General features: G+C 41.0%; 1 long non-coding RNA gene across 1 annotated transcript in view; it reads left to right on the top strand.

Moving 5' to 3' along the window:
• The first annotated feature begins 4,480 nt into the window (after positions 1 to 4,480).
• Positions 4,481 to 20,142, top strand: part of LOC128928507 (uncharacterized) — a 31,652-nt gene continuing 15,990 nt past the window's right edge. The window contains exon 1 of the long non-coding RNA XR_008473592.2: positions 4,481 to 4,581. This is a non-coding gene — a long non-coding RNA (uncharacterized LOC128928507). The remainder of the gene's footprint in view (positions 4,582 to 20,142) is intronic.

Genomic DNA, 20,142 nt, shown 5'->3' with positions numbered 1-20,142 from the left:
GCATTTGCTGAGGAGTGTTTCACTTCCAAGTATGTGGTTAATTTTAGAATAAAGTGTGATGTGGTGCTGGGAAGAATGTATATTCTGTTCATTTGGGGTGGAGAGTTCTGTAGCTGTCTATTAGGTACACTTGGTCCAGAGCTGAATTTAAGTCCTGAATATCCTTGTTAATTTTTGGTCTTGTTGATCTGTCTAATACTGACAGTGGGATGTTAAATTCTCCCACTATTATTGTGTGGGAGTCTAAGTCTCTTTGTAGCAATCTGAGTCTCTTTGTTGCAATCTAAGAACTTGCTTTATGAATCTGGCTGCTCCTGTGTTGGGTGCATATATATTTAGGATAGTTAGCTCTTCTTGTTGCATTGACCTTTACCATTATGTGATGCCCTTCTTTGTCTTTTTGATCCTTGTTGGTTTAAAGTCTGTTTTATTAGAGACTAGGATTGCAACTCTTGCTTTTTATTTGCTTGGTAAATCTTCCTCCATCCCTTTATTTTGAGCACACCAATGGGTCTTGACTCTTTATCCAATTTGCCAGTCTGTGTCTTTTAATTGGGGCATTTAGCCCATTTACATTTAAGGTTAATATTATGTGTGAATTCGATCTTGTCATTATGATACTAGCTGGTTATTTTGGCCATTAGTTGATGCAGTTTCTTCATAGTGTTGATGGTCTTTACAATTTGTTTTGTTTTTGCAGTAGCTGGTACCAGTTGTTCCTTTCCATTTTAGTGCTTCCTTCAGGAGCACTAAAGGCAGGCCTGACAAAATCTCTCAACATTTGCTTGTCTGTAAAGAATTTTATTTTTCCTTCACTTATGAAGCTTAGTTTGGCTGGATATGAAATTTTGGGTTGAAAAATTCTTTTCTTTAAGAATGTCGAATATTGGCCCCCACTCTCTTCTGGCTTGTAGAGTTTCTGCTAAAAGAGCTACTGTTAGTCTGATGGGCTTCCCTTTGTGGGTAATGTGACCTTTCTCTCTGGCTTCCCTTAACATTTTTCCTTCATTTCAATCTTGGTAAATCTGATGATTATGCATCTTGGGGTTGCTCTTCTCAAGGAATATCTTTGTGGTGTTCTCTGTATTTCCTGAATGTGTATGTTGGCCTGTCTTGCTAGGCTGGGGAAATTCTCCTGGATAATATCCTTAAGAGTGTTTTCCAACTTGGTTCCATTCTCCCTGTCACTTTCAGGTACACCAATCAAATGTAGGTTTGGTTGTTTCATATAGTTCCACGTTTCTTGGAGGCTTTGTTCATTCCTTTTTTCTCTAATCTTGTCTTCATGCTTTATTTTATTATGTTGATCTTCAGTCTCTGATATCCTTTCTTCCACTTGATCAACTTGGCTATTGATACATATATATGCTTCACAAAGTTCTGATGCTGCGTTTTTCAGCTCCATCAGGTCATTTATGTTCTTCTCTAAACTGGTTAGTCTAGTTAGCAATTCCTCTAACCTTTTTTTAAGGTTCTTAGTTTCCTTGTGTTGAGTTAGAACATGCTCCTTTAGCTCAAAGGGGTTTGTTATTACCCACCTTCCGATGCCTGCTTTTGTCAATTCATCAAACTCATTCTTGATCCAGTTTTCTTCCCTTGCTGGCAAGGAGTTGTGATCATTTGGAGGAGAAGAGGTGTTCTGGTTTTTGGAATTTTCAGCCTTTTTGTGTTGGTTTCTCCCCATCTTTGTGGATTTATCTACCATTGGTCTTTGATGTTGGTGACCTTTGGATGGGTTTTCTGAGTGGATATTCTTTTTGTTGACATTGATGCTATTCCTTTCTGTTAGTTAGTTCTCCTTCTAACAGTCAGACCCCTCTGCTGCAGGTCTGCTAGAGTTTGCTGGAGGTCCACTTCAGACCCCGTTTGCCTGGGTATCACCAGTGGAGGCTGCAGAACAGCAAAGATTGCTGCCTATTCCTTCCTCTGGAAGCTTCGTCCCGGAAGGGCACCCTTAGATGCCAACCAGAGCTCTCATGTATGAGGCGTCTGTCGGCCCCTGCTGGGAAGTCTCTCTCAGTCAGGAGACAGCGGGGTGAGGGACTCATTTGAGGAGGCAGTCTGACCCTTAGCAGAGCTCGAGCGCTATGCTGGGAGATCTACTGGACAGAGCCGGCAGGCAGGGGCATTTAAGTCTGCTGAAGCTGTGCCCACAGCTGCCCCTTCCCCCATGTGCCCTGTCTCAGGGAGATGGGAATTTTATCTATAAGCCTTTTTGGTCAGAGACATGCTGCGCAGAGAGGAGGACTTGAGAGAGGAAGTCTGGCTCTGGCAACGTTGCTGAGCTGGGGGGGGAGTGGGGGGGTTGGGGGGAGGGTCCCGCCCAGGGTCCCGCCCAGCGCCCCGCCCAGCTCCCCGCCCAGCGCCCCGCCCAGCTCCCCGCCCAGCGCCCCGCCCAGCGCCCCGCCCAGCGCTCCGCCCAGCTCCCCGCCCAGCGCCCCGCCCAGCGCCCCGCCCAGCTCCCCACCCAACCGGAACTGTGCTGAGCTGGGGAGGGCTCCGCCCAGCCGGAACTTCCCTCCGGATGGCTTGGTTTGCACCAGGCGGGGAAAACCACCTACTCAAGCCTCAGTAATGGCAGACACCCCTCCCCGCACCAAGCTCAAGCATCCCAGGTCAACCTCAGACTGTTGTGCTGGCAGTGAGAATTTCAAGCCAGTGGATCTTAGCTTGCGGGGCTCCATGGGGGTGGAATCTGCTGAGCTAGATCACTTGGCTCCCTGGCTTCAGCCCCCTTTCCAGGGGAGTGAACGGTTCTGTCTCTCTGGCATTCCAGGCACCACAGGGCTATGAAAAAACAAGAAGAAGAAGAGGAAGAGGAAGAGGAAGAGGAAGAAGAGGAGGAAGAAGAAGAGGAAGAAGAAGAGGAAGAGGAGGAAGAAGAAGAAGAGAAGAAAAGGAGAAGAAAACAACTCCTGTAGCTAGCTCCCTGTCTGCCCAAACGACTGCCCAGTGTTCTGCTTGAATCCCAGGGCCCTGGAGGCATAGGCACCTTGGAATCTTCTGGTCTGTGGAGTGCGAAGACCATGGGAAAAGCATAGTTCTTTACAGCACAGTCCCTCAAAGCTTCCCTTGGCTTGGGAAGGGGGCTCCCTAACACTTTGCACTTCCCGGATGAGGCAACCCCCCCCCACCCCGCTGCTTTGGCTTGCCCTCTGTGGGCTGCACCCACCGTCTAACCAGTCCCAATGAGATGAACTGGTTACCTCAGTTGGAAATGCAGAATTCACCTGCCTTCTGCATCCATCTCACTGGGAGCTGCAGACTGGAGATGTTTCTATTTGGCCTTATTGCCAGGTTGATCTCACAACTTTTAAGACGCAGTTCTAGAGATATGATTACTGATCGATCAATGGAATGCATATCTTTCGGATTTCATGTCAACCACTAGCAGTGTGTGAAAATATCCCTTTAAGACGTTAAAAATTCTTTAGTTTCCTTATTAGCAACTGTTACTTTGGGATATTGAAATGTCATTTAAAGGACTAGAATTAGAGTCTGAAAATCTGAATTACAAGTTGAGTTGTACCCACGATGCTGGCAGAGCTAACTTAAAAAATTAATAATTTGTGCTTAGTCTCAGTTTTCTTAACCTTATAAAAGTTGTCAGGCTTAAATAAGGTAAAACTTTTCTTTTATTGAGAAAGTACTGTACTTAAGACCCTTTTGCATATTATCTCAACCCACAGAACAACCACGAGATATTTTAACCTTTCCTTTACAAATATGATTTCTGACTCCCTGTGAAGTTGAATAACTTTTGAGTAATCACCGGTACTTTTCTGTCCCGTGAAGCCCATGATCTTAAAACACTTTAAAAGAGTATGAGTGTAATTTTATTATTATCTGCAATAAAGGTTTTGCTAATTTTTCCTATTGTGACTGCCATTTCCAGGATAGGACCACTGGAGGGCAGCAGAAAACTTTGTAACCTTTTATACCACTCAGAACAAAAAACAGAATGGAGGAAGGGGCAGGAATGGCCGGGGTGGGGGTGAGGGTGCCGAGTGGTGAGAGAAAAAGAGAATGGGGCAGTGAGCAGGAAAGGGAGTCGAAGAGGGAGGGAGGGAGGGAGGGAGGGAGAGAGAGAGAGAGAGAGAGAGAGAGAGAGAGAGAGAGAGAGAGAGAAAACAACTGGGGTAGGGAAAGGCCCAAGGTCTGGTGTATATGTGAACATATTTGAATTAAAATGAAAAAAAAAAAAATGTTTTCAGACAATGTTTGGAGTCAATAAAAAAACTATTTTTGCCTTGACGACTATCTGTCTTATTAAGATTCTCAGGTAACAGTTTAATATTAGAGTTTGAAGTGCATTCAGTTACCATGTAATGAAACCTGCTTCCTCAGGATGCCGTCTGTGCTGTCTCGATGGGTTGGGATGTGAGTTTTGAAGCAGCACAGACCTGTGTTGGAATTTCACCTCCATGACCTCCTCGCTTTGTGGGTTTCAACAAGTGACATTAATTCTCGGTTTCATTTCCTTCATATGTAAACGTCGAGGTGGTAACAGCAGTCTTGCCGGGCTCTGTTCACAATGAAATGGAAGACCAGCAACTCCTAGCGTGCCCAGCACAGTGAAAGGTAATTTTTATTTTTTTAAGCAGCTGTTTAAGAAGAGGTTTTGCTAATTTTCCAGATCTATTTTCTGGAATAAATTCTAGACATTCCAGACTAATTTTCTAAAGCTTCTTTTAGAGAATGGGTGGCAGTACTCACTAGAAGGGCCTTGCCCGGGGAGGAAATCTGTCTTCTGCTGCCAGCCTTCAGGTTTGGCAATGACCTTTGGTAGTTCCTGTTTGGATCTTGTTGAACTTCTTCAGATCTGTGTCTGAATTTAATAGGAGTGTTTATTGCCAGAAGTCCTCGTTATCCACAGGAAAGTCCTTTGATTGCGACCCCAATATTTGGTAGGTCGAATGGGTTTGTTATCTATGTGTTAACAGATCAGTTCCTCCTTAATTCTTAACACTCTTACAGAAGTGAGCAACGCTCCCTCAGTTATTTCACATGCTTATAACTTTTTACTTAGATAACATTTCATGCTTACACAAAGGTGAAAGATTAGAAGGAATTCTGATACACTATCCACATTCCTCAGCTGTGAATATTTTATCCCAATGGCTCTGTCATTCTCTCTTTTTCTAAACAACATGCTTGAGCATAAGTTGCAGGCATCTGCTCTTTTACCTTAAATACCTCAGCATTTATTTCATAAAAACAAGTACATTCTGTTATATAACCACAGTTATCTACAAATATCATTTATATAACCTCATTCATCCATAGCTCATATTCAAGTGTATTAACTGTTCCTATAACGTCCTTTATGGCTCTTCCCAGGACCACAATTTGCACTTGGTTGTGTTGGAATTTTACCTCCATCATAGTCTCTGTAGTCTCTTTAAGCTGCAATACTTCCTCAGTGTTTATTTTGCCTTTTGACCTGGACACGTTTGAAAAGCATTGGTCAGTTATTTGTGGAATGTCTGTCAATTGGGGCTTGCACATTATTTCCTGGTAATTAGATTCAGATTGCGCAGTTCTGGCAGGGAAATCGCAGGGCGATGTTTTACCATTCTCAGGAGACATTTGGATCTATTGTTTCAATACATTTTGCAATAACAGTTATTAAAGCAATTGCTTTATTATAGTATCTGGTGCTTGGGTATATATCAATCATCAGATCCCCCCTGCCCCCACTCCTCTGTGACTCTCCTCCTCAACAATCCTGTGAGAGCAACTTCTGCTGCAGGTGCCCTCACAACAGCTAGCTTTCTATAAGTGCTTGTTGAATGAATGAGTGAATGAATAAATGCTTCCAAATTTCAGTAGCTGGGGTACCATACCCAAGAAGGCCATTTGTTCTGGGAGAGACAGAGCAGAATTCCCAGTGGTCCATAAGAGGTTCTGAGGCCCAGGCTCACAGAAAAGACATTTGCCCAAGGACTGTGGCTGAGTCTGTCCAGAATTCTGGGGCCACAGTGGGCAGCAGCAGAAGATCTGACATAACTCCAGGACCATCTCAGCACTTGGGTAGGGCAGAGCGATTGGGAATACCAGGTGAGTGAGTAGCCATCGATTCACACATTTGAAAATGACATATTTGCTGAGCATGAGCTGTGCATGGGGCTCTGCGGATTCAGCCACATCCAACTAGATATGGTCCCAGGGTTCTCGGAACTTAGATCTGTCCGTTTTGAAGGTCAGCTCATGGTCGGGGGCCTGGCAGTTAGAAGGAGATCTTGGCAAAAAGCTCCATTTCCCAAAGGAAATTAAAAAAGAGAGAGCACTAGTCACATATTCGATAGATAATGGGGATTAGAAATGGAGTGTTAATTTCCAAATCATCCATTTTTAGTGGAGAATAGAAGCTCTAAAATTTTCAAGGCGTGGTGAGGACTGAGAGAACCGGAGGTTACTTACATTTCTAGGGAGGATTACTTCTCTGGGATCACAGCTTCTCGATGAAAAGAGCAGTGACTGAGAGGACACAGCATCCAATGCCAGGGCACTGGGCCCTGCTCCCGCTGAGGCCTGAGGACATGTGGAGCTGCATGTGAGGCAGTTTGCACACAGGGCAGGACTGAGCTTTCAGAGGTGGAATGAGTGGGCCCATCTATGGGAAACAAGGTGGCAGAAACGGGAGATTAAGCAAGGGAAGAGCAGCACGATGACATGAGCACCTCTGCAGTCCCTTAGTGAACTTCCCTACATTTCTATTTGTGTGTGTGTGTGTGTGTGTGCATGTGTGCTTGTATGTGTGACAATATAGTTTTTTTGGGGGAAAGTACTGCTTCAAAATCTGAAGCATTTTTCAGCATCTCCACCTCTTTGCCACTGGTTTTGCTCGAGTCCCTGGTAGTTTCTCATGTACGCTGAGCTTGCCAAACTAAAGTTTCTCACCATCAGCAGCAGCAATTCTGTGTTCCACGGATTCGTGGTTGTGAATTTAGTTCTGTACTTACGTTAGCTCCCAGACTTAATTTAAAATTAAGCTACATCTCTTTTGGTGTAATGACTTTATATTCAATAATCCTTTGTTTATACATTTCTATTTTGGTCACTAAGAGACAATAAACTGAAGGCCCTTTTCCTGGGTTTTTGTCTGCACCCTGTGTAGTCAAACCTCCTTTTATTTCCACATGTCTCTACTATACTGCACAGAGGGGTATAATTCAGGGAGGATGGACCTTGCTTTTCTCTGGGTAGATCATGGTGAGTAAATGCTTCGTGTGGCTCAGTAATCTGCCTCTCGAAGCTTTTCTAACTTACTATGCCACCAAACACAATAGCTCATGCCCCATTCCCTATTTTCCTGGATCACAAGCTACTCCTTATAAATAAAGTTGACTTCTAGCATCTTCTGTCCTGACTGTATCTTGAACAATTTGTAGCTTCCATTCACTATTAGAAATTGATGGCCCTTCTCCTCCACCCAGCTATTGCCTCTTTGTGAAGGAAGATACAGCCTGACTTCACTGTCTGTTACTGTTTCTGGGGAGGTGGGAAGAGTGAGCCACCTTTTTATGGATAGAGTGGGTTCCAAATTTATACTATAGCTGTTTTCCTCTTAGGTTTCACAAGTATCTGAAGTTAAATCCATTCTACCACTTTAAACATTAATTTTCTTTTAAAAGAAATCTCTCCTCTGTTCAAGAAATTAATATTATATTCATAAACATAAAATTGGTCATATTCTTGTAAAATTCATAGTCCTGGCTTCATGCTAACAGAATTTTGCTCCTCCCATGCTCTGAGACATGTTACTATCTTCTTGCATTGATTAATAATGAATGGCACAAACACAAATCACATTTCCCTAATCACTACTTCTTTTTTACTGACACGAGATGAAAATGTTTCAGTCTACCTTACCCCAAAAATAACAACATATCAAATAACACTTACTACATCAGTTTCACTGAATCCAAATTTATTCACTATTATTTAAAATGCTTCTGGGCTGCAGGGGCCAAATCTCTCTCATTGCTCTTTTCTCATATTTGAAGATGCCATTCTGTTCCTCCAAGTTTTCCCTTTCCAGACTCAACATTCTGACTCACCTTTTCCTCAGAGGGCGCAGACTATCATCCTGGCCATCTTTCTCTTTCTAAATTCCAGTAAGTCGATGACCCTCGTAAAATGCAGCAACAGGAGACTCCACATGTGTCTAATCTGTGGGACTAAAGGCTTCGTTTGTTCTGCACACTTTCCTTCCACTGATCTTATTGTAACCTAAGGCAAAACAGCTTTTTTGCGGGCAATTATGTCATACTTCGACTCACTGAATTTGTACCTGTTAGTAATCATCAGTCATGACCATATGAACTCCTCTTAGTAGGTCACCAATCCCATGCACCTGTAAAGCTAAAGTAGATTTATCAGGCCCCATTTTAGAACCTTACATCTATGCATAGTAAGCCTCTTTATTTTAACCTGTCGAGTGTACTTCATGAGTCTTCATATCAAGTATATTCGCAATAACTCTTTGTTAAGTTTCATGAAAGAAAACCAGAATATGTTCTTTTTATATCTTCATTCCAAATCTTAAAATATTAAAATTAGCACAGGACTAAGTAGAGATTTCTGGCCATGAAAATAAGAATTTTCTTTTCGGTTGAAAATGATGCTGTGGATGAACCAGTTCCGCTTAACGAGGTTTGAACACATAATTCTGCTGATATCTTAATTAGGAAATTCAGCTTGTCATTTGAATTCTAAAGACATTTCTGGTTAAGCATAATTAAAAAATATCTGTATGCCCTCAGGGAGTCCGGCATTCTTTACTCACTCATAACGCACATCTTAGTCATGTATATTCTAAGCCTGGCTTTTGTAGCCCTTTTGGTTTGCCATCCCTGTCTGAATCATTCTATTTAGGATATAGGAAACAGTAAAGCATGTCATCTCTACCCTAGAAATGAGGAGAAAAGCTATGTAAAGTCACAGATTTTCTTGTATCTGTGAAAAAGCCGAGGTCACAAGTCAACCAGGTTAACTGAATTTCAAAGGGCAACTGGCCATCTGAGGAGAGACAGGGCACATGAATTGCTACATCTTTGTGGACGTGAAGGAGAAAGAGGCAGCTGTCTTAAGAGTGGGTAAAAAAGTAAGCAGCCAAAATTTGAACAAATTCTTAAAGGTCCAGCATATGCTAGTGAGACAGTTCAGAACCTTCTAGAAATCTAGACTAAAGAAGAAGACACTCATTCTCAAACCGTTTTCCATGAGCCTCCCTGGGTAATTCACAAGAAAGAATGGAAAGATTCCTTCTTGGAGATGAAAGCTGTGACAAAGCCTTTGCTGTTCTGTCTGGCTCTGCCCCTGGCAGAGGGCACAGGGCACTTGTCTGTTTCAGGGACCTGCAATCTTACAAAGCTAAGAGGTCAGCTGCCACCAAGGCAGAGTAGAAACTCCATGCAAGACCTTTCTTAGATGAAAGGTGGAGTTTGTTAGTGGGATGAGAAGGGAAGATGGAGGAGGAGGAGGAGTGCTGCGAAGGCCTTGTCCCAAGGCCCAGGAACAAGAGTTCTATCTTAGTTTGAGGCTATTCCAGGGGACCTCCTTCCCCTGCCTTACAGGAAGCCTGACAGCAAGTAAGAAGCAAACAACACTAGACTACTGCAGAGGGAGGTGCATGCTTGTGGAGAGGCATGCCGGGCCTGCTGCAAGCTGAATGCAGAACAGAAACAGAGAAGAGCTCTCAGGTGTCTCAGACTCTGCTATAGACACAAGATAAAAGCAGCCCACAGCTGGAGAATGTTGAAATTGTACACTGAAGGCAACTAGAACCAAACAAAACCCGAACCTAGCTCAACTACTGACTAGATTGAGTCAACTCCCATACTAATTGCCTGAAAGAAGAAATGTGTGTATTTCAGGGTATAGATACCACCTACCTCAGCCTTTATTGCTTTTCTATGCACAGCATGCCATATTCAATAAAAAATTATGGGCCGGGAGTTATAGCTCATGCCTGTAATCCCAGCGCCTCGGGAGGCTGAGATGGGAGGATCACTTGAGGTCAGGAGTTTGAGATCAGCCTGGATAACATAGTGAGACTCCATCTTTGCAATAAAATTAAAAATTAGCCAGCCATGATGGCGTACACCTGTGGTCCCAGCTACTAGAGAGCCAAGGCAGGAGGATCCCTTGAGCACAAGAGGTCAAGGCTGCAGTGAGCTATGATCACATCACTGCGCTCCAACCTGAGTGACAGAGTAAGACTCTATCTCAAAAAAAAAAAAATTATTACACTCACACAGAAAAAGGACAAAGAATCCATTGTCAAGAGATAAAGCAATTCACAGAACCATACTTAGAGATGATCCAGACTGGACCCATTAAACAGGACTTATGACAGTTTGTCAAATTCCTTCCTAAAATTGAGACGTAACATGTCCTAATTTTCCTAATGCAGCTGACATTTTAAGAATCGGTATCTCTAGTTGCCATTTTTTTAAACTTCTTGGAATGTATCATTAGAAACTGGTCTATAATATTCATTAACTTAAATTTCTTCATGCTGATCATCGTGTTTGCTTAATTCTGTGGGTAACACAAACAAAAGATTCAGATCAGGACTTTTTCCTCTTCTTCCTCCTTCTCCTTCTCCTCCTCCTCCTTCTTCTTCTTCTTTTTCTTTTTCTTTATTTTTGAGGTAGGGTCTTGCTTTGTTGCCCAGAATGGAGTGCAGAGATGTGATCACAGCTCACCGCAGCCTCAGGCTATGGGGCTCAAGTCATCTCCTCAGCTCAGCCTCCCAAGTTGCTGGGACTGCAGGCACATGCCACTATGCCCGGTTGATTTTTAAATTTGTTGTAGAGGTGGAGTCTCACTCTGTTGCCCAGACTGGTCTTGAGCTCCTGAGCTCAAGTGATTCTCCCATCTCAGTCTCCCCAAACTACTGGAATTACAGGCATGAGCCACTGCATCCAGGTCTTCAGACTCCAGTCGATGATGATTTGCTCGACGCCATAGTTAGCTGTCGGTGATTTTCCGGAACAGCAATACTGATCAAAGCTAATATTTACTGCTATGAATATTTACATCAGTTATTGTGCTAAGTACTGCACATGTTTTATCTCATTCGATTCCCAGCCACCCTTTTTATAATGATATAATCATTACTCTAAGTGCTGATGAACTGAGGATTAAAGTGACTAAAGTGACTTCCAGCCTTCTTACCCTGTCTCTGCTGTCTTTCGTTTTCCATATCCTGTTGGGGTGAGGTGAGTGGAGAGCTGTTTGTCCCTTTTGTCCTCACTCAGCGTTGATGAGCCCACTGGCCCTGAAATTTATTTTCTGGAAGTGGTGGTATGGGCCTGTTTCTTTTCTTGCTGGCCGACTTTTCTGTTTGGTTCTTGTATAAACTGTAGGACTCAGTGGCTCTTTTCTGATTAAGTTTACTTTTCTTAATTTGACAGCTCAAGTTATAGACCCTCATGTGCAGGGTTGATGATTCTCTGCTCCAGTCCAGATAAATTCCCGACATGGTTTTAGCATGTCTCGGCCAGCCCTATAGAATCTTGATGCTTGACTCTCAAAAAAATTATCTTTTTCAAGTCTCTGCATGATCAAAGGACACAGTTGTTCAGGAGATGGGCAGATTCAGGCTTCAATTCCGATTCTACTTTTTCTAGTCCAACGATTTTGGGCATATTATTTAACATTTCTAAGTCTCGGCTTACACTTCGGAAAATGGAGATAACATTATACCTCTCAAACGGTCATTAGAACCGAATGAACAAAGTTTGTAAAGTGTTTAGGACAGTGTCTGTTACACAGGGAATGCTCACTAAATGGCAATTATTATTATTGTTTTTATTACTATGATTGTTATTCTTTAGAAAGAAGTTGGCTAGACACAAATTGTTACACTCAGTGTTTTTAACCTTATAGGCTAGTCAATCAGATCAGTCACGACCATCTAAATGCACAACAGTTTCCTGACAGGTATCTCTCACTTTTCATATATGCATGTTTTCAGTTGTATTTAATTAGTTCAGTAGCTGCTTAGCAAAGACTTTGGGGAGTGAGATAGATGGGAAAGAGATTTAAGTATTAGATGAGAAGCCTTTACGACTTATTTTCAATTATAAATAAAAAATGTTTAATTGTGTAATTCTTTTTGGTTGTAACTTCTTGTTTTTTTCTTTTGTTGTTGTTTAGTTGTTTTTAGAGACAGGGTCTCTGTTGTACAGGCTTGAGTGCAACGGCATGATTGTAGCTAACTGTAGCCTCGATTTCTCAAGCAATCTTTCCTCCTCAGCCTCCAAAGTAGCTAGAACAATAGGCATGCACCATGCCCAGCTAGTTTTTTCATTACCGGGTAAAGATGGGTCTTGCTGTGTTGCCTTAGCCTCCCAAAGTGTGTGATTACAGGCATGAGCCCTGCGCTGGGCTGCTTAACATTTTTTATTGCTCATTTTTCTTTTTCTGTTTAAGCAAGCATAGATATTATTAAGAATTTTTTTTTATAGAAGAAAGTACCTATCAGATTCTTTTGTACGTTTCTCAAGTTGATGGTTTTTTGTGAATTCAATGTATGTTTAACATATTTAATTGTAAAAATGTTAATTGAGAAACGTGTCATGGTTCAAATGTAGGGAAGAGTTAGAATGATATTTTAGCTGAAATATAATGTAAGCTTTCTGGACCTGATGTAGCTTCATGGCATCACTTGTATCTTTTTTTTTTCCTTAACTAGAAAAATATGCCTTTAGATGTTGTTTCAGACTGGAAGATCTTTGGGTAAAACTTTAATTGCTGTCAAGGAAAACATAATTTTCTGGCCAACTGAATATAACCACATGGTTCTACAGTCATGCAAGGTGTGTACAAAAGCAGAACTGTACTGTAATATTGAGAAAGGAAAGTTTTGGTCAAGCTGCTGCTTCTGGATCTTGACCGTAGTTACATAAACATTGAAATTTTGTGACTAATGGCCAGGAAAACAGCATTGTTTACATATTGGCCTAGAGAAACCGTTTACTAAAATTCTGTCAATAATTTGAATTGCAAGTTTCCAGAGCCAGCAGGGGCAAAAGAGCTGGGCAATGAAGCACATGATCTTTTCTACTTGTTCATTGATGCCTGACGTCTCCTGAACCAAATAGGGCTAGGCTTTCTGGGCATAGCTAGAGAGGAAACTTACAAGGCAATTATCTACAGAAAAAGTCATACATGGCCTCTGACATAGCAGGGTGCACATGACTGACTGCAGATTACTCCCAAGGGAGATTTTTTACTGGGGTATAAATCAAAGGGGCTGATACAAGTTTTACTTTATAGCTGCAAGTAATGGGTAGTGGTGAAAGGAAGGGCAAAGAAAAGGGAAATGAGAGACGCTAGAAAAACAAACCTATTTTAGTATTTTACCTTCAATTCTTTCTTTGTATGATGAAGAATTTCCCATCCTCACATTTAGTTTAAAAGTGTTGGATTTTTAGAAAATATAGAGTTACAGAAATTATATTTTTTCACATTTCTGTGTATTACATATAAGAAACGTCTATTTTAAAGACTGGTGTTAGAATTTAAAACAAAAAAAAGGAAGTGATTTATGTTCCGCTAACAAGTGGTTGATGTGTATATTTTTATAAGTTCTATATCAAGAAGTATCTAATAGCGTAGATAAAAATATCTAACCAACCCCCAAACTCTTTTTATACATATTTTCTTCTTTATATACTAAATAAACACTTAGCAGTTTAAAAATTTTCATTATTCAACTCAATCTTCATAGTAACCTAAAAAGTGGTTAGAATAGACAATATTTGCCCTATTTTCCATGTAAGGAAATTGTGGGCAAATAGGCTAAGTGACTTTGTTTTTGTTTTGAGGCAGGGTTTCTCTCTGTCACCCAGGATGGAGAGCAATGGCATGATCACAGCTCACTGCAACCTCCTCCTCCCAGTCTCAAGCAATCTCCCCACCTCAGCCTCCTGTGTAGCTGGGACTACAGGCGCACGCCACCATGCCCAGCTAATTTTTGTATTTTTTTGTAGAGACGGGTTTTCACCATGTTGCCCAGACTGATCTCAAACATCTGGGCTCAAGCAATCTTCCTGCCTTGGCGTCTCCAAGTCTTGGGATTACAGGTGAGAGCTGCGCCTGGCCATCAAAGTGACTTTGTTAAGAAACACATAACTAGTATGTGTTAGACTATATGTAAGACTCACATCTACTTTCTAGCGTCTTTAAGCCCAGTTTCTTATTCCTTTTTTTAAATTTAAAATTTTTATTTTAAGTTAAGGGGTACCTGTGTAGCATGTGCAGGTTTGTTAAATAGGTAAATGTGGGCCGCGGGGGTTTGCTGCACATACCATCCCATCAGCCAGGTATTAAGCTCAGCATCCATTAGGTATTCTTCCTGATCCTCTTCCTCTTTCCATCCCCTGCCCTTTGACAGGCTCTATTGTGTGTTGTTCTCCCGGTGTGTCCATGTGTTCTCATTATTTAGCTCCCACTTATAAGTGAGAACATGCAGTACTTGGTTTTCTGTTCCTGTGTTAGTTTGCTAAGGATAAAGGCCTCCAGCTCCATGCGTGATATTCAAAAGATATGATCTCATTCCTTTTTCATGGCTTCATAGTATTCCATGATGTATATGTGCCACATTTTCTTTATTCAGTCTATCATTGATGAGCATTTTGGTTAATTCCATGTTTTTGCTATTGTAAATAGAGCTGCAATGAACATATGCATGCAAATGTCTTTATAGCAGAATGATTTATATTCCTTTGGGACTATACCTGATAACAGGATTGCTGGGTGAAATGGTAGCTCTGCCTCTAGATCTTTAGGAATCACCATGTTGTCTTCTACAATAGTCGAACTATTTATTATTGTTATTTGGAGACAGAATCTTGCTTTGTTGCCTAGGCTGGAGTTCAGTGGCATGATCTGTACTCACTGCAACCTCTGCCTCCCCACATCAAGTGATTCTTGTGCCTCACTGGGCACCACCAAGCCTGGTTAATTTTTGTATTTTTATTAGAGATGGGGTTTCACCATGTTGGCCAGGCTGGTCTCTAACTCCTAACCTCAGGTGATCTCCCCACCTTCACCTCCCAAAGTGCTGGGATTACAGGCATGAGCCACTGTGCCCAGCCTGGTTGAATTAATTTACACTCCCATCAACTATGTAAGAGCATTTCTTTTTCTCCACAACCTTGCCAGCATCTGTTGCTTTTTGACTTTTCAGTAACAGCTATTCTGACTGGTGTAAATGATGTCTCATTGTGGTTTTGATTTGCATTTTTCTAGTGATCAGTGATGTTGAGCTTTTTTTTTTTCATATTTCTTGGCCACATGTATTTCATTCTTTGAGATGCGTCTGTTCATGTCATTTGCCCAGTTTTTTTTTAAATTTTTTTTTTTTGAGAAGGAGTTTCACTCTTGTTACCCAGACTGGAGTGCAATGGTGTGATCTCGGCTCACCGCAACCTCCGCCTCCTGGGTTCAGGCAATTCTCCTGCCTCAGCCTCCTGAGTAGCTGGGATTACAGTTGCGCGCCACCATGCCCAGCTAATTTTTTGTATTTTTAGTAGAGACAGGGTTTCACCATGTTGACCAGGATGGTCTCGATCTCTTGACCTCGTGATCCACCCGTCTCAGCCTCCCAAAGTGCTGGGATTACAGGCTTGAGCCACTTGCCCAGTTTTTAATGGGGTTGTTTGTCTTGTAAGTTTGTTTAAGTTCCTTATAGGTACTGGATATTAGGCCTTTGTCAGATGGACAGATTGCAAAAATTTTTCCCCACCCTGTAAGTTTGTCTGTTTACTCTGTTGATAGTTTCTTTTGCTGTGCAGAAGCTCTTAAGTTTAATTAGATCCCATTTAAAATTTTTGCTTATGTTGCAATTGCTTTTGGCATCTTCATCATGAAATCTTTGCCCGTGTCTTTGTCCTGAATGGTATTGCCTAGGTTTTCTTCTAGGGTTTTTATAGTTTTGGGTTTTACATTTAAGTTGCATCCATCTTGAGTTGATTTTTGATATGGTGTAAGGAAGGGGTTCAGTTTCAATTTTCTGCATATAGCCAGCTAGTTCTTCCAGCACCACTTATTAAATAGGGTATCCTTTCCCCATTGCTTGCTTTTGTCAGGTTTGCCAAAAATCAGATGGTTGTAGTAGGTGTGTGGTCCTATTTCTGGGTTCTCTATTCTTTTCTGCTGGTTTCTGTGTCTGTTCTTGTACCAGAACCATGCTGTTTTGGTTACTGTAACCCTGTAGTATAGTTTAAAGTCAGGTAGTGTGATGCCTCCAGTCTTGTTCTTTTTGCTTATGATTGCCTTGACTATTCAGGCTCTTTTTTGGTTCCATATGACTTTTAAAATAGTTTTCTTCTAATTCTGAGAAGAGTGTCAATGGTAGTTTAATGGAAATAGCATTGAATCTATAAATGGTTTGGGGCACTGTGGCCATTTTCATGCTATTGATTCTTCCCGTCTGTCAGCATGGAATATTTTTCCATTTGTGTCATCTCTGATTTCTTCAAGCAGTGGTTTGTAGTTCTCCTTGAAGAAGCCCTTCACTTCTCTTTTTTAGTTGTATTTCTAGGTATTTTATTCGTTTTGTGGCAATTGTGAATGGATTTTATTCATGATTTGGCTCTCATCTTACCTGTTGTTGGTGTTTAGAAGTGCTATCAATTTTTGCACATTGATTTTGTATCCTGAGACTTTGCTGAAGTTGCTTATTAGCTTTGAAAGCTTTTAGGCTGAGACAATAGGGTTTTCTAGATGTAGGATCATGCCATCTACACAAAAAGATAAGTTGACTTCCTCTCTTGCTGTTTAAATACCTTTATCTTTCTCTTACCTGATTTCCCTGTCTAGAAATTCCAATACTGTGTTGAATAGGAGTGGTGAGAGAGGGCAAACTTATATTATGCAAGTTCTCAAGGGGAATGCTTTCAGCTTTTGCCCATTCCCATATGATATGGGCTGTGGATTTGTCATATATGGCTCTTATTATTTTGAGGTATGTTCCTTCAATACCTACTTTATTTAGAGTTTTTAACATGAAAGGATGTTGAATTTTATCCAAGGCCTTTTTTTGCATCTATTGAGATGATCATGTGATTGCTGTCTTTGGCTCTGTTTATGTGATGAATCACATTTATTGATTTGCATATGTCGAACCAGGCTTGCATCTCATGGATAAAGCCTACTTGATTGTGGTAGATAAGCTTTTTGATGTGCTGCTGAATTTGGTTTGCCAGTATTTTGTTGAGGATTTTTGTACTGACATTCATCAAGGATATTGGCTTTCTCTGCCATGTTTTAGTATCACATTTTGGATGATGCTGGCCTCATAGAATGAGTTAGGAAGGAATTTCTTCTTTTCAATTTTTTGTAATAGTTTCGATAGGAATGTTATCACCTCTTCTTTGCACCTCTGGTAGAATTTGGCTGTGAATCTTTTTGATCGTGGGCTTTGTTTTTGATTGGTAGGCTATTTATTACTGCCTCAATTTCAGAGCTTATTATTGGTTTATTCAGGGTTTTGATTTCTTCCTGGTTCAGTCTTGGGAGGGTGTATGTGTCCAGGAATTTATCTATTTCTTTAGATATTCTAGTTTATGTGCATAGAGGTGTTTATAGTATTTTCTGACACTTTGTATTTCTGTGGGGTCAGTGGTAGTAACCCTTTTATCATTTCTTATTGTATTTATTTGAATCTTCTCTATTTTCTTCTTTATTAGTCTAGTTAGCAGTCTATCACGTTTATTAATTTTTTCAAACAAAGCACCTCCTGTATTCATTGATTTTTTGAGGGGTTTTCATGTCTCTCTCTCCTTCTGTTTCATTCTGATCTTGGTTACTTCTTGTCTCCTGCTAGCTTTGGGATTTGTTTGTTCTTGCTTCTTGAATTCTTTTAGTTGTGATGTTAGTTTGTTAACTTGAGATCTTTATAGCTTTTTGATGTGGGCATTTAATGCTTTAAATTTCCCTCTTAACACTGCTTTAGCTGCATCCCAGAAGTTCTGATATATTGTGTCTTGGTTCTCATTAATTTCAAAGAACTTCTTGATTTCTGCCTGAATTTCAATATTTACCCAAAAGTCATTCAGGAGCAGGTTGTTCAATTTCCATATAGTTTTATGGTTTCGAGTGAATTTCTTAATATTGAGTTCTAATTTCATTGCATTGTGGTTCAAGAGACTGTTAAGATTTCAGTTCTTTTGAAATTGCTGAGGAGTGTTTTACTTCTGATTATGTTATCAATTTCAGAGTAAGTGCCATATGGCACTGAGAAGAATGTATATTCTGTTGTTTTTAGGTGAAGAGTTCTGTAGATATCTATCAGGCCCATATGATTCAGAGTTGAGTTCAGCTCCTGAATATCTTTGTTAATTTTCTGTCTCAGTGATCTGTCTAATATTGTCAGTGGGGTGTTAAAGTCTCCTATCATTATTGAGTGGGAATCTATGTCTCCTTGAAGGTCTCTAAGGACTTACTTTATGAATCTGGGTGCTCCTGTCTTGAGTGCATATATATTTAGGATAGTTAGCTCTTCTTGCTGAACTGAACCCTTTACCTTTATATAATGCCCTTCTTTGTTGTCTTTTTGATCTTTTTGGTTTGCTTGTTTGTTTTGTTTTGTTTTGTTTTGAGACAGAGTCTCACTCTGTCACCCAGGCTGGAGTGCAGTGGCATGATCTTGGCTCACTATAGTCCCTGTCTCCCGGATTCTAGTGATTCTCCTGCCTCAGCCTCCCGAGTAGTTGGGATTACAAGCACATACCACCACCCCCAGGTAATTTTTATATTTTTAGTAGAAACAGGGTTTTACCATGTTGGCCAGGTTGGTCCTGACCTCCTGGCCTCAAGTGACCCACCTACCATGGCCTCTTAAAGTGCTGAGATTATGCTCAGCCCTGATCTTTGTTGGTTTAAAGTCTGCTTTGTCAGAAACTAGGATTGCAACCCTTGCTTTTTTCTGTTTTTCCTTTTTTTGGTAAATTTTTCTCTATCCCTTTATTTTGAGCCTATGTGTGTCTTTGCATGTGAGATGGGTTTCTTGAAGATAGCATACCAATTGATTTTGACTCTTCATCCAGCTTGCCATTCTGTGTCTTTTAATTGGGCATTTAGCCTATTTACATTTAGTATTGTTATGTTTGATTCACACGTAACATGATGCTACCTGGTTATTTTGCAGACTTGTTTACGTGGTTGCTTCATATTGTCACTGGTCTGTGTACTTCAGTGAGTTTTTGTAATGGCTGACAACAGTTTTTATTTTCCACACTTAGTGCTTCCTTCAGGAGCTCTTGTAAGGTAGATCTGGTGGTAATAAATTCCCTCAGCATTTGCTTGTCTGAGAAGGATTTTATTTCTCCTTTGCTTATGAAGCTTCGTTTGGCCTGATGTGAAATTCTGGGCTGGAAATCCTTTTCTTTAAGAATGTTAAGTATTGGCCTCCAGTCACTTCTGGCTTGTAGGGTTTCTACTGAGAGGTCCCCTGTTAGTCCGATGGGCTTCCTTTTGTTAGGTGACCTGGCCTTTCTTTCTGGCTGCCCTTAACATTTTTTTTTTCTTTCATTTTGACCTTGGAGAGTCTGATGATTATGTCTCCTGGGGATTATCTTGTAAAGTGTCTAACTGGGGTTATCTGCACTTCTTGAATCTGAGTGTTGACCTGTTCTGCAGATGGCAGACGTTCTCTGGGACGATCCCTGAAGTATGCTTTCCAGATTGATTCCAGCCTCTTTATCTCTTTTTGGTACCCCAATCAGTCATAGACTGAGTCTCTTTACATAATCACAAAATGAAAGTTTTGTTCATTCCTTTTTCTCTATTCTTGTCTGCCTGTCTTTATTTCAGAAAGACAGTCTTCAAGCTCTAAGATTCCTTCCTCTGCTTGGTCACTTCTGCTATTAATACTTGGGATTGCATTGTGAAGTTCTTATAGTGTGTTTTTCAGCTCTATCAGGTCACTTATGTTCCTCTCTATACTGGCTATTTTGGCTGTCTGCTCCTGCATTGTTTTATCATATTTCTTAGCTTCTTTGCCTTGGGTTACAACATGCTCCTTTAATTCAGCAAAGTTTGTTTGCTCGTTTTCATCCACATTCTGAAGACTACTTTTGTCATTTCAGCCATCTCAGCCTCCGCCAGTTCTGAACTCTT

The sequence above is a fragment of the Callithrix jacchus genome, chromosome 9 (genome assembly GCF_049354715.1).
Source record: "Callithrix jacchus isolate 240 chromosome 9, calJac240_pri, whole genome shotgun sequence".
Lineage (NCBI taxonomy): Eukaryota > Metazoa > Chordata > Mammalia > Primates > Cebidae > Callithrix > Callithrix jacchus.
This window is presented reverse-complemented; position numbering and strand designations above follow the sequence as displayed.